Source organism: Scleropages formosus, chromosome 7, assembly GCF_900964775.1.
Source record: "Scleropages formosus chromosome 7, fSclFor1.1, whole genome shotgun sequence".
NCBI classification, from domain to species: Eukaryota; Metazoa; Chordata; class Actinopteri; order Osteoglossiformes; family Osteoglossidae; genus Scleropages; species Scleropages formosus.
In genome coordinates this window covers 21,974,559-21,988,059 of record NC_041812.1, presented here as the reverse complement: position 1 = coordinate 21,988,059, position 13,501 = coordinate 21,974,559, and positions in this window count along the sequence as shown.

Here is a 13,501-nt window from a genome sequence, read left to right as displayed (position 1 = left end):
GGCTACTACTGTCCCGGTGTATTTTGTTTGTTTTAAATAAATGGATGACTTTTTCAAGACAACTTTTGTTCGAGACACATCTATTTTAGGTGCTGCCACTGTTCAGATCATGTTATAGTGATGGATGCACTACAGTGTGTGGCAGCTTGTAGAAGCTGTTTGCTTACTTAGCGATGCCGTTTTGCCTGTTGAAGCACTTTGATGTAACTCTGTTTCCCGGTACGCCTCGCAAGCTGCTCTTGGTCCCTCATTAGTTGTTTTTTTTTTTGAATTTGGAGTCGATGGTTCATCTTATTATGATGTTCACTACAAATTCCCCAGCAAAGTTGAGGAGAACCAAATTTAAAGACCAGCCATTTTAACGTTTGTCCATTCTTGTGGTTCGGTCCATCTATTCTGAGCTATAATTCTGCGGCTACACCCACTGCTTCATTGTCTTTAATCAGTTAACCAGTCAACTTGATTGTTACCTAGATTTATGAGAAGATGTAAATAGTCATTGATTCAATATTTTTGTATCTCCTCCCCATACAGAAAATACATAGACAAATTCATACAGTACATACATGCAGGGATTTATGTTTCTATGTCCAGTACTGTGTTTTATTACAGTGTTTGTAACTGTTTAATAACTGCGGGGAATTTTGACTATTGTATTTTCTGATGAAACAGGAATATGTCCTTTCTGGTGGCTTTTTATTGGCTTCTACATGGAATGAGTTCAAATTTTCAGCATTAGAAATATTAGTATTTATTATTTCTATTTATGCATTTCTTACATAATGAAAGGACTTCCAGGAACAAATGAGGTTTCTAACAATGAAAATGGGTGTATAACGTAGAGTACAATGAAACAGGCTGAGATGTGAAACTTTCCAGGGTAGCAGTCTGGCTTTTAAGCTATTATGGTTTTTCTTTGAGTTCTAGGCTGCTGTTCATCATTGTTTTATACCCAAGAAGAAAAAGAGCTACAAGTGTAAAACAACCACCACTATAAAAAATAAAAAAAAAATTCTGTGCAAAATTTATTGTTGATATCAGTTTCACCTTTAGGGTTGTGAAAGAAAAAAAATCTCAGTTTTTACTAAGGTTCCAGATTATGCTATGATATAGCTCTTGAAATCTAGCAAATGATGCAGATGTCCTGGTATCCACCGTGTGACCGAGCTCAGAGAAAATCTGCCAGCGGCCTGATGGTACAGATGTAAAAGAGGACCGGGAAAGGCATTGACTGCATTCATAATGGTAAACACGAGCTGAAATTCCATTCAGAGATTGCCAGCTTGGCCAAGGTTTAATTCTTTTTTCTCTTTCTGCGTCCTCTCCTTCCCGCCATCTATTACTTGCTTCCCTTGGGGTTGCAAATTATTATGTTAATGTATTGCATTAGCAGTTGGTGTGTAATTCTTTGTTTATCTGCGGCATGCACTGATGATAAATGCCAGCATTTTACTGCAAGCACAAGCCTTTGTGATGTTTGGAAAATGTGAAGAACTGCCTTTATGTTAAAATATGTACATATGTATATTTTATCATGTTTGCCCTTCACTGTTTTATTATTTATTTATTTAAATATATTGGTATTTAAATATAGCTGATAAAAAGTAATGACACAATATTAAATGAAGGCCTTTATGAGCTTAATTAATATATGCAGATGTGAAGAAAAACAAATGTTTTAGAAGTGTAAAAACATTTTCAATTAGTAATTTTTATTGTCACTTTTGCCAATTACCTTTAGAAATTCAACACAATGTTCTGTTGTTGCTTGCCTTTGCATCTTTCTCCTAAATTTCATGAAGGTAAATCGATTTAGGCATGAAACATGCAAAATGATGAGAAACTAAATAGATTCTCCAATTTCCTCTACAGCATCTCAGTGCCAACAAACTCTCTACTCTTTGCCTTCATGTCCCTCAGAGCTGCCATGGCAACAAGAAGAACAGAACTCTGTATCACAAATAACTTTTCTTTGATACAATTATCTACATTAAACAAATGGAATTATCAAAGCACCTTGTTGTTATTTAAGATTGGATGACACTAATCTGATTCAGGCTATTTTTTTACATATATGCTGTGTTTTTTTCTGCCTCTACCAATTTGAGCTATGGCTCAAGGCATTCAGTGCAGAAAAGTTGGCTCAGTGGTTCAGCCGAGCTCATGGAGAACGAATGCTTATGTGGAATGGGTACACTTCAGAATGAGCTATTCATGATTTAATATAATCAATACATACCACAAAGGAGCCACTTATTTATGAATTTCTTAGCCGTGCAGAAAAAACAATTAAATATGTCTCTACTTATTTGCGTTCTGCTTTTTTTTTTTTTTTGGACAGAAGAACTGGGTTTGCGACACTGTATCTGTGCTGTGCCATTTCCAAAAAGATGGACATGCTGTAAATGTAAGCTTCTCAAGTGAAAATAAGTAATATTTAAGAGTTTATATTTGGATTGTGATGTCAGACTTCTTGGGCTGCACAATTTCCGCACATGTCACTCATCCCCAACCCCCCAAATTCCACTTTTTTAATTTCACAGCCTTCCCTTTTCTGATTATTAAGCAGGTCTATTCACCATAGTCAAACTTTCATTCTCACATTCTAGACAATATCTGGACGGTGTCTGCACAAAAGGACATTTTCACATTACATGGCAGAACACATAGCCAGTCAGCCTAATATTATTTAATTTGGTAGTAAACAAGTGAGCAAGGAAACAAGCAAACAGGCAAAGAAAAAAACAGACAGACAAATCAATAATCACTAAGGGAATGTCAGGGCAATGAAAGGACATGATGCAAACCCTTGGCTACATAAAAACTGTTATTTTCAAATACATGCAAGGTACATGAGGAGAAGAGCAACAAAGCCAAAGCACAAGGGCATTTCAAAGGTCAGATTCAGCTTGTTCACATTGCTATGAGATCTCCAAAACATTCTGTATCTTAGTCTTATCTGGTACTCTTCGATGCATATATTATGAGGTGATCAGAAGGATGATTAGATATTAAATGACTACTGAGACACTTCTGGTTCCTGACGATAGATAGGTGAATATTTAATTAACAAAGCATTCCCCTTGAGAAAATGTGGCTTTTTTTTCGGAGTGCGAAGCAGCCTGCACACTGTCAGCAGTGCAATTAAGGGGTATCTGGTATGAGGAAGTCTGTGAGATGGCCTGGGAGGAATCCATGCAGGGCTTTGTGTGTCAGAAGTAGCATCTTGAAATCAGTGCAGCACTTGAAAGGTAGGCATGCAAAGCAGCTTAAGTTGAAATAAATAAACAAGTAACAACAACAAATCTCCTTCTTTTCTTCTTCTTCTTCTTCTCTGTCATTATTATTGTTGTTGTTGTTGTAATAAGAAACAAGAACAAGAATTTTAAAAACCGGTGTCAGTTGAACAAAAGCTATAGATGTACCAGATATTTTTGGCAGTGTTTTTGCAAGTAGGCACACATGATACAGGGTGCTTGCCCCCCACCACTACTTCTATCCCCCCATTGCATCCTCAGCGATTCAGATGCCAGCTGACTGGAGTGTTGATGGTGAGCTGGGATGTTTTCCAAGAACCTTTCTGAACTGCCTGCAAATTCATCTTCATTAAAGCATCGTCAGCCCAGCACCCATGCTGCACAATGCTTTTAACACTACAGAACAGCAAGGCCACACCACTGGAGGCAGTCAAGCCATGGTGACAGGTGGCAATGGGGTTTGGGAAATGAAAGAGGGCTATTTGACTGTTCTCAAAATTTTGAAAGGGTGATCATGTAAGAGAGAAGTACCCTTTGCTTTACTGAAAATAAATATTTGTGGGGAAAGTAAATATTTGGGGGAAGTGTTTGGTATAGTTGCCTTAGTCTGGCAGTTTTTCAGGAAGGGAATACACACACACACATTTTCAGAACCGCTTGTCCCATACGGGGTCACGGAGCCTACCCGGGAACACAGGGGCGTAAGGCCGGAGGGGGAGGGGACACACCCAGGACGGGACGCCAGTCCGTCGCAAGGCACCCCAAGCGGGACTTGAACCCCAGACCCACCGGACAGCAGGACTGTGGTCCAACCCACTGCGCCACCGCACCCCCACAGGAAGGGAATAAAACTAAATAAATCTTTGTTAATTCTCTCCATGGACAAGATGACTTGAGAATTGTTCTAATGTGTTTTGACTCCTGTAGATGTCTTCCACTGTTATTAACATACTAATGAAGCAGAGATTGGCAGGGACAGGATGTGTCTCTTCGGTAAAAGTACAAAGTACCAAAGCAGGCAATACCCAAACAGACCTGTAGAAACTCATCTAGAAGGAAACTGAGTGGTTATTAAACTTACATTTCATTTGATTTTGGAGTGTGTCCATCTTGAACACTTTAAGTTTCATCCTACAAGCTGTGAAAATGTAAAATGTGAAATATCATTCCACACATTGGAGAAGAAGAAGACAGACAGACATTTTCAGAACGCTTGTCCCATACAGGGTCGCGGGGAACTGAAGCCTACCGGTAACACAGGGCGTAAGGCCCGGAGGGGGAGGGGACACACCAGGACGGGACGCCAGTCCATTGCAAGGCACCCCAAGCGGGACTCGAACCCCGACCCACGGGAGAGTGGCTGTGGTCCAACCCACTGCACCCCTGCAGAAGAAGAAGAAGAAGAAGAAGAAAGAAGAAGAAGAAGAAGAAACAACAAGTTTGCAAATCAGTTTTTCTTTTTTTTTTTTTTTTGGTCCAGAACTTTTTGCTTCATTCCAACTAAATAGTAAAGGGTGGTTCCAGGGTCCAAGATGACCACACCACCAGATGAGTACTATACTTTGATAAAAATCTGAATACTTTCAAAACTCTTAGAGGCCCTGCGGATTGCTTATCAGCAGATCCAATGGAGCACAGAGTACACGTAGTATTACCTTCTAGAAACCACATTTCATTATTAGCTGCAAGCATATTTCCATAATCAATAGAGTATATGATATACTTTTTTGCTATAGTCGAAATGGTTTCTGCAAAATTGCTGAAGGGAGATTCCAACCCAGAAGCAGTACATCAAACATCTGATAATAAAGATTACTTTTGGTCAATCAACACAGGAAACTAAACCTGTTTATTAAACAAGAGGAATATTTATATTTCACAGATTATATTCATGCGCTTTTCACATTTGTGGACAGAAAAACTAGTATTACTTAGAATGTACTGACAACTCTTTTTCTTTCTTAAGCAGTCAGCCCAGTTCTTTCATTCAGATTGGCTTTGCTCAGGTCAGCTTTACACTTTGATTTTATGTTTACCGTGTGTCTTCCCTCTCAGCATTGTTGCTGCTTCCCAATTATGGTACTTACAGCACCTTCAATTTCCGCAACAGAAGTGTTTGACTGTTTCTCAGTTGCACTGTTATGGAATTTGTACTATTGCCATATTTTCTGAAGTCTTCTTTCTGGCTGCATATGTGACATTATCTCAAACTCTTACATTGCATTGTCTACAATCACTTGTCCCAAGTCTGGTAGTGGACAGCTGGAGCCTAACTCAGCAATGTAGGGCATAGGGCTGAGGAGGAGATGGGACACCGGTCTGCCCCAAGGTACCCTGCACAGGACTTGAACCCCTGATCCACTACCCAGTAGGCAGAGGCCAAACCCCCCTGTGCCACCACACCCCCCAAAATGCTTATGAACTCCTTCTTGATGTTGTTATTGTACATAGACTATCTTCTCTTACATATTTGGCAAAGAAATGTATTTTAACGATATGGTCTACAGCAGAAGTTCCTTCTGTAAACATGTGTATGAGTGAACTGTTTTAAATTTCTACACTTGACATTTGACTTAAATGACATTTTTAATGAATTCTGGAAAATCTGCACCCATCCTGAAAGTTACTAGAAAGTGCTGCGTGATCTGTGATAAATTGTTACCTTTTGACCATAAGCCACTCGCTCTATGCATACATATTTGAAATTTCTTGGTGTACTATCTGCCTGAATGCTGTTGTGACCTTGAGCTGTTTATAAACCAATTACAAAACTATAACACAAAAAATGGACACGTTACATTGCATTTTAACTTTTTGAAAGGATTTTTTTTTTTTTTTTTAAAGGAGCTATCATCATTTTCTATCTCATCATTAATGTATAACTGATGATTCTAAGAAATACCTTCATAGACAACATCACCAGCCTGTCATCCATCTGCTATACAACCGGAAAGCCCACTGCGATATCTTTGTTATACAACACTCAAGAATTCAAAGTATTTTTCAATTTGCATCATACTGCCAAACACATGATGCATTTGTTGAGTTAAAATGGCCATGAATTACTAGAACTGCTTCTTTTGATGGCACTTTTTGACACTCAATGAATTTTGAAATGGAGACGTTTTGAACTGATACAGTCATAAGTTCACTTCATTACAGCAATAAGTTCATGCATTTATATTTCAATTTGCTTTACATTCACACATTTCTTTACTTTTCCTCCCATATTTGTTCTTCATTTTATTTAAGAAAATGGTTGCGTAGCTTCTAAAACTCATATGAAGCCTTTATCAGTTTTAAATTATTTTCTGTCTTCTTTGGACTTGAATGTGTATGACACAATGCCCATTCATCTTTTTATCCAGTTTTTAACAACTGTTTTCCAAGCAGGAGCGCAGTGAGCTGGAACTCAATTCCAAGAAGTACAGATTGTAAAGGAAGACATACAGTGACTGAAGTGCCACTCCGTTGATGAACATTCATACACACACTCACACAAGGGAAGCCCAGATCGACAATACACTGAACAGCATGTGTTTGAAATATTATTTGTAGAATAAAATAAAGTAATGAATGTGATCCAACTGTAGAATATGGCACACACATTGAATTTAAATCTTCTTTTAATGGCTTCTAGATTTTAATGTTTAGAAAGGTCAAGACTAGATTTTGTATCTGCGCAAGAATGGGTCTGTGTCATGGGTTGGTGTATTCATCCAAAAACCCATGATGGCTGTCACATTGCACACTCTGGACAGCAGCACTGAAATGATAAAACCTACTAAAGCTAAGGTTTCATCACCCATCCTCCAAAGTGTTCCTAGAGCCACTCCTGCCATTTCTGAAACGTAACAAATCACCCTGTGAGTCACCCAGTTTGGATGTAAGATGTGCGGTGCCATTTCATCGCTCTGCAAAGTCAGTCTTCATAAAAAAAAAAAGAAATGCCAAAAAAAGTGGCCCCAAAGCAAGAAAGTACATCCCAACATTTGTAAATAACGGCAAGCAGCAGTGGCCCTCTTTTCATCAGTGATATGAAACCGTTAAGAAGTCAGGCTTGACACTGGCTCCCGCTGCACTTGAGGCTCTTATATTAAAAGTCAAGCATCTTGTAAGTTGCCAGGGGAAAAAGAACCTCCAATAATCATGCATTTTTGATGTAGGACTTATGCCCAATCAGTGTGAGTCCACTGGAGCACGCAGCCACCGGCCTCTCGCTTCCTCCCTCGTCTACCCCTGCTTCAATTACTTTGCTCAATTAAATATTACATCATAGGAGGTGCTTTAAGTTCAGAGAGCAGTTTGCCCCTATACTTTGTATGTTGTGGAGAATTTAACCCTAATATTAATTCTGTTAACAAACAATTTGGAAGCAAATCAGAACTATTTCCTCATTGACAGTTTTTTTATGAGCATCAGAGAGACAAATTACAAGTTTATGACTAAACTGGCACAAATAAATTTTCTAATATTCTATATAGTCTTTATTAATATTTTTTTTCATTTTACTATTTAGGCCACTGTTTTCCTCCTGCAGGTCCCCCTCCTCAGTAATGTGGGCCCAGTAAAGACAATACAAGCCAAGGCCAACATATCAAATTCAAAATGTGGCTTAAAATACAGCTTAACCATCATATTGTTCATTTAACACTATCTCAGTCTCAAGAAAGGCATTTTTATTCTTGTTAGTGTAAGACCAGAATCATTATGTTGTATACTCCAAGGAACAAGTTGGAAGATGGCACACTTCATTTCCAGAACCCAGCCGTCTTGGGCCTCAGTGGTTGAGATCCCACTGGGACCGGTGGGCTCCTTCACACTTGTTTTAGATAAGGGGACAGGGGGAGAAACATATTTTCTAATGACTTCTCTTATGATCTTGCAGGGTGTCTAACGCTTACACAGATTATTAATTAGAGGGGAAGAAGGCCCACAGAGACCACGCTTAGAGAGGATGCAAGCCATTCAATTCCCCAGGCCATCCATCCAAGGAAAAGCCTGCTAACTCATTTTTAAGTACAGAATGATTCCTCTTCTAACCAGCTTGAAGCTCCAGCAGTGGGGTTTAGGGTATAGCAATCTAGGGGTGACCGCTATGCTGGATTTACTATCCAATGTTGCAAAGTTGCACTGATATAGATTTCATTCAAACCAGGGCACCTCACTGCTATGGTATTTTTTTCCCTTTTCGTAATTGAAGTGAGTGATCTCCATTTACTCATAACTATTGGGGGCAGGGTGCGAAAAGGCAGTTAAAAATACATTTATATTTAGCAAATTGTGAGTTTTCACTTATTTGCCTTCCATCGAATGTTTTCCTTTATCTCTGTTTTTACTGATGGAAGGCCTTGGGAGAGAGCTGGAGCTGGATACACCAGAGGCATACAGTGCTGCATGAAAGTATGTGAACCCCTTAAATCCTTGAGTTTATCCACAAAATGGTTATTTAATGAGATACAGCCTTTCTCATAGGATATAATAGGAGTGTAATGACCAATTGCATATGTTGGTTTAGAGGAAATCATGCAGAAATGGAAGTAGTGCAGATGCAAAAATAAGGGAACTCCAATTCACATTTGTTAAGCAAGAAAGTAAGTAGAATCAGGTGTTTATACAATAGTAATTTATTAATTTTTAAAGTTTTTTTTTTTTAATTTAAGATTTATATTAATGAGTTTATTTTAACATTTTATACTTGAAAAAATTTCAGCCCTATAGGGTTCACATACTTTAAAGCAGCATTGCACATACCAGAAACTCTGAGCTGGATATAAATGACATTTATGGCTCCAAAATGACATTGAAAAAGGTAGGAAATATAATATGCTATACGTAATATCTATGCCAGACTCCAAAACTGGGGGAAAGCAGTAGTTTATAAATCATCATCAGTAACAAATGATATTGGTAATGCTGCTATTTTGACATCTACATGTACAGTAAATATGTCCTCCCTGTATATTAAAGGCCAGAAAGCCATCTTTGACCCTTGCAGCTCAGTTTACATCAATTTGATGTACTACCATAACACTGTCAAATGACACCCATCAAAATGAAGCATGAGTCAGTGAAAATGTTTTTAAAAGTTGATTTGTTCTACTGGCAACATTCACTACTGGCATATTTTAAGTTTAAGTTTATCACTCTTTGTTGCTTCACAGCTTTAGCTCAATGACTGGCTATTTGGGTGCATGTAAAATGTGTTTTTAAAAAGTGTTGGTGTTAGGAGGTATAAAGAAACAATGAAGCAAACAGTAAGAAAAAATAACAATTTCAATACAATCCTCAGTTTCACAGTTTCTGTAATAAAATTCCCCATGCTTCCAATTTGCATGATTTGAAGTTTGATTATGTTGTTAATTTAGAGTTCAGGTTGCAGAGTTTAAATGTCAGCATATCAAATTTCTCAGCACTGCACTTAATTATCTGTGCATACCTTTTAAATTGTGAGTGCAGACTACAATTAACTTTAATTTGTCACTTACAGGCTGGAAACATGTGTCCTGTATGCATATGTGCATTAATAACTTCATCTGAAATAAACACAGCAAGAACATTACACTTGATTCTTTGAATATGAATATGAAAATCAGTCTTAACTTTTCGCATACCTGATTGTCTCTGCAAATTATTTAACTGTTTTATATGTTTATATGCACACACACACACACACACACGTATATATGGCTTGTGTCCCTATATATAGAGCTTGCTATATGATTAAAAGATATACTAATAAAAGAAACTGAAGGTTTAATTCTACATGTCTGGATTTTATTGCTGTATTCCTTCTGAATTGAAGCCCTGTAATGTACCTGGGCTCAATTTGGTGTCAAAAGGAATTATTTTATTTGTTCTGCAATGACAGGAACTCCATTAAACTGAAGATATACATGCTTTAAAGGATGGTGGACTGTCTTGTCTACTCCCTGTTATTATACTGTCAAAAAAGTACTTAAAGAAAATTCTCTGCATTGCCTCAGGTTTAAATCAATGTGCCCATTTTATTTTACTCTGTAGTAGAATATGGAAAAATATGATATAAAGCTAACAGTGTCTCTGTGAACCCCTCACATGGCTGTTATACATAGTCGTGTTAGACTACATTTATTCTATATTTTCTGAAAAATAGATCCCTTACATATATTAAATTTTCTTTATCATTCCCATCATACATGTCTCTTTTCTTGGTACAGTTTTCTCGGGCTTGTGGCATATTTATTTGATCTATATTATTTAATCTTAACAAATGGGTTGTCTTGTCCAGTTTCTGATACAGCTTTTTTTGAAGCTTGCCAGCACTTCACTCAAATTGGCTGACAACATGTACCTAGCAAAGCAAGTAACATGATCGATCAGGGAAAAGCTTTAAAACCTCCACTTGCTTAGTCTGTCTTCCCTAAGAAAGCTGACGTTTTGATCGCTGGCTACGTTTATGGGAGTGGAATTAAACACGCTACATAAAAAGCACAGACAGATGTATTTCTAAAGCACAATCGTGTTACACAACCACACCCTTATTCTCCTTTAAAAGATACTGAATGAAAATGTCTGCAGTGCTGTCACAAGAGAATGGGTGGTGGTTAAACTGTATCAAAGCTCTATTTATTTTGGGTAAAAATACAAGAATAGAAAGAAATCCCATATATCTTAAGAGATTAAAACAAAGTGTATGGGAGTGCTTGACTGACTGACTGACTGAATGAATGAATGAATGAATGAATGAATGAATGAATGGGTCACACTGCAGTACGCCAGCAGTTTAAGGTATTACTGGGATGTGAGGCACGGATGTTGAGACAATGGTTTTGTAACAAATTGTATGGATGGAGGATGACTTGTACAGTTATTCCAACACCAGTAAAACTTGAATACAAGTGAGCGATTTAAACTCTCACTTACAACCTTGGCTTTTTTCAGACCTTCAGATCTGCTCTTAACATATTTTTTGAGCCTGGAATAAAGTGTCATACTGAGAGGATGCAATTAAATAAATGTCATGAAAAAGGCACTCTACAAACTTTATTGTAAGCTAATAAAAACATTTTCAATGTGAATGTGCTCCAAGCTTTACCACCCACACTTTCTGAACTGCTTGTCCTATATAGGGTTGCGGGGGAACTGGAGCCTAGCCCGGCAACTCAGGGCGTAAGGCTGGAAAGAGAGGGGACAAACCCAGGACAGGACACCAGTCTGTCACAAGGCACCCCAAGTGGGACTCGAACCCCAGACCCACCAGAGAGCAGGACCCAGGCCAACCCACTGCACCACCTTGCCCCCTGCCAAGCTTTACTAATAAAAAGGAAAGAGAGATGAAACATCATCTTGATTAAACATCAAAATAAATGTATATACTGTACACCACATACTGTGACATATATTACAAAGAAACACTATTCCCAAAGTACTATTCATTTTTATGACATTTATCGAAAAGAAGACAGCATGAGGTTTAACAATTGTTAACTCCTGAAAAAGATAACTTTTCTAAAATAAAAAGGTGATTCATAGGTTCCTTGTCTGAAATTGAACTGCATAACTGAGTGGATTTGTATAAGTATGTGCTGTATAAGTGTGTGTGTGTGTGTGTATAAAATGTATTCAGTTCCCTACTTCACTACATACTTCATATTATTCAAACAGATGTTTTCTGATGCTAATGTTCGCACTTTGGAAGTTTATCTAATTTTAACACACACACACACACACACATTTTCAGAACCGCCTGTCCCTTACGGGGTCACGGGGAACCGGAGCCTACCCGGTAACACAGGGGCGTAAGGCCGGAGGGGGAGGGGACACACCCAGGACGGGACGCCAGTCCGTCGCAAGGCACCCCAAGCGGGACTCGAACCCCAGGACCCACCGGAGAGCAGGACTGTGGTCCAACCCACTGCGCCACCGCGCCCCCCTCTCTAATTTTAACATTTGCTTTTAATTACATTATGGGGTGGCCTAGCAAAAAATTAATAATATATTACCTGATGCTAAATGCAAGTGAAAAATTTACAACACCAGCTCAATATCATGTTGAAAATCACAACACACACACACACACACACACACACCACACACATTATCAGAACTGCTTGTCCCATACAGGGTCACGGGGAACCGGAGCCAACCCGGTAACACAGGACGTAAGGCCAGAGGGGGAGGGGACACACCCAGAACGGGACGCCAGTCCGTCACAAGGCACCCCAAGCAGGACTTGAACCCCAGACCCACCGGGAGAGCAGGACCGTGCCACCATGCCACCGCACCCCCTACGGTGAATTGCACATTTTAGAATTTTTTTTTTTTTTTAATACAGCTGAATATTAAAGCAAATTGGATTAAGGTCACCAGATAAGGCAAAGATGTCCCTTTTGCAATATGAATTTAGATCTCAATGGTGAGTTCACAGCTGTGAAAAACTAGGTCTCTAGACACCACACTTTTGTCCTAATAAATGTGTCTCTAATACTCTGAGCACTTTCTTGCCACCAGTACAGACAGTATTGTAGTTCTGGTTTAAAGAAACAAATTTTTGCTTCAAAAAAAAAAAAAAAAAAAAAAAAAAGAAAAAAAAAAGAAAAAAAAAATCAAATTTGTTCTATTTATCTACAGCAGCCCGAATATTTTTGAGCCTTGGGCAAGCGTTCATCTGTGTCATCACACTGATGATCTGCAACGCCTCACTAATTGCTAATTGTTATTTTTCATCACTGTTAGAATTGAAAATGAAAACAAATTGCATTTTACATTAGCAATGGACCAGGGCTCCAGATTATTTCCAGACCTAGCCTTGTACCTGGTGCCTCTGGGATATGCTCTGGCCATGGCGATCCTGACTTTGGGTAAACAGTTATGGATCTATATTTTGTACTTCTTTTTCCTTCTCAAGTTCACTTTTTATCCCTGTTCCAAGGGTATGTACTGTCAATTGCAGATCGGTTGGATATGTTCAGCTACACTGACACACACCAGGCACACACTAGAAGGCTCAGGGCCTGCAGCTGAATGTTGGCTTCATATGCTGGCATGCTGCACATGGCTTAGAAAGGGAAGGGGGAGGAGGTGCAGGACAAGCACTAGACAATGGTTATTGTGGTATAATACGATACTGCCTCTTGATTAACCTTAGGTTAGGTTTAACAAACAACAAAGGCATTTATTTATTTCATTGTCACAAACTGTTTGCAAATGTATATACTCTAACATTTGCTATACAGCCTGTACATTTTATTTGATGTTGTAGA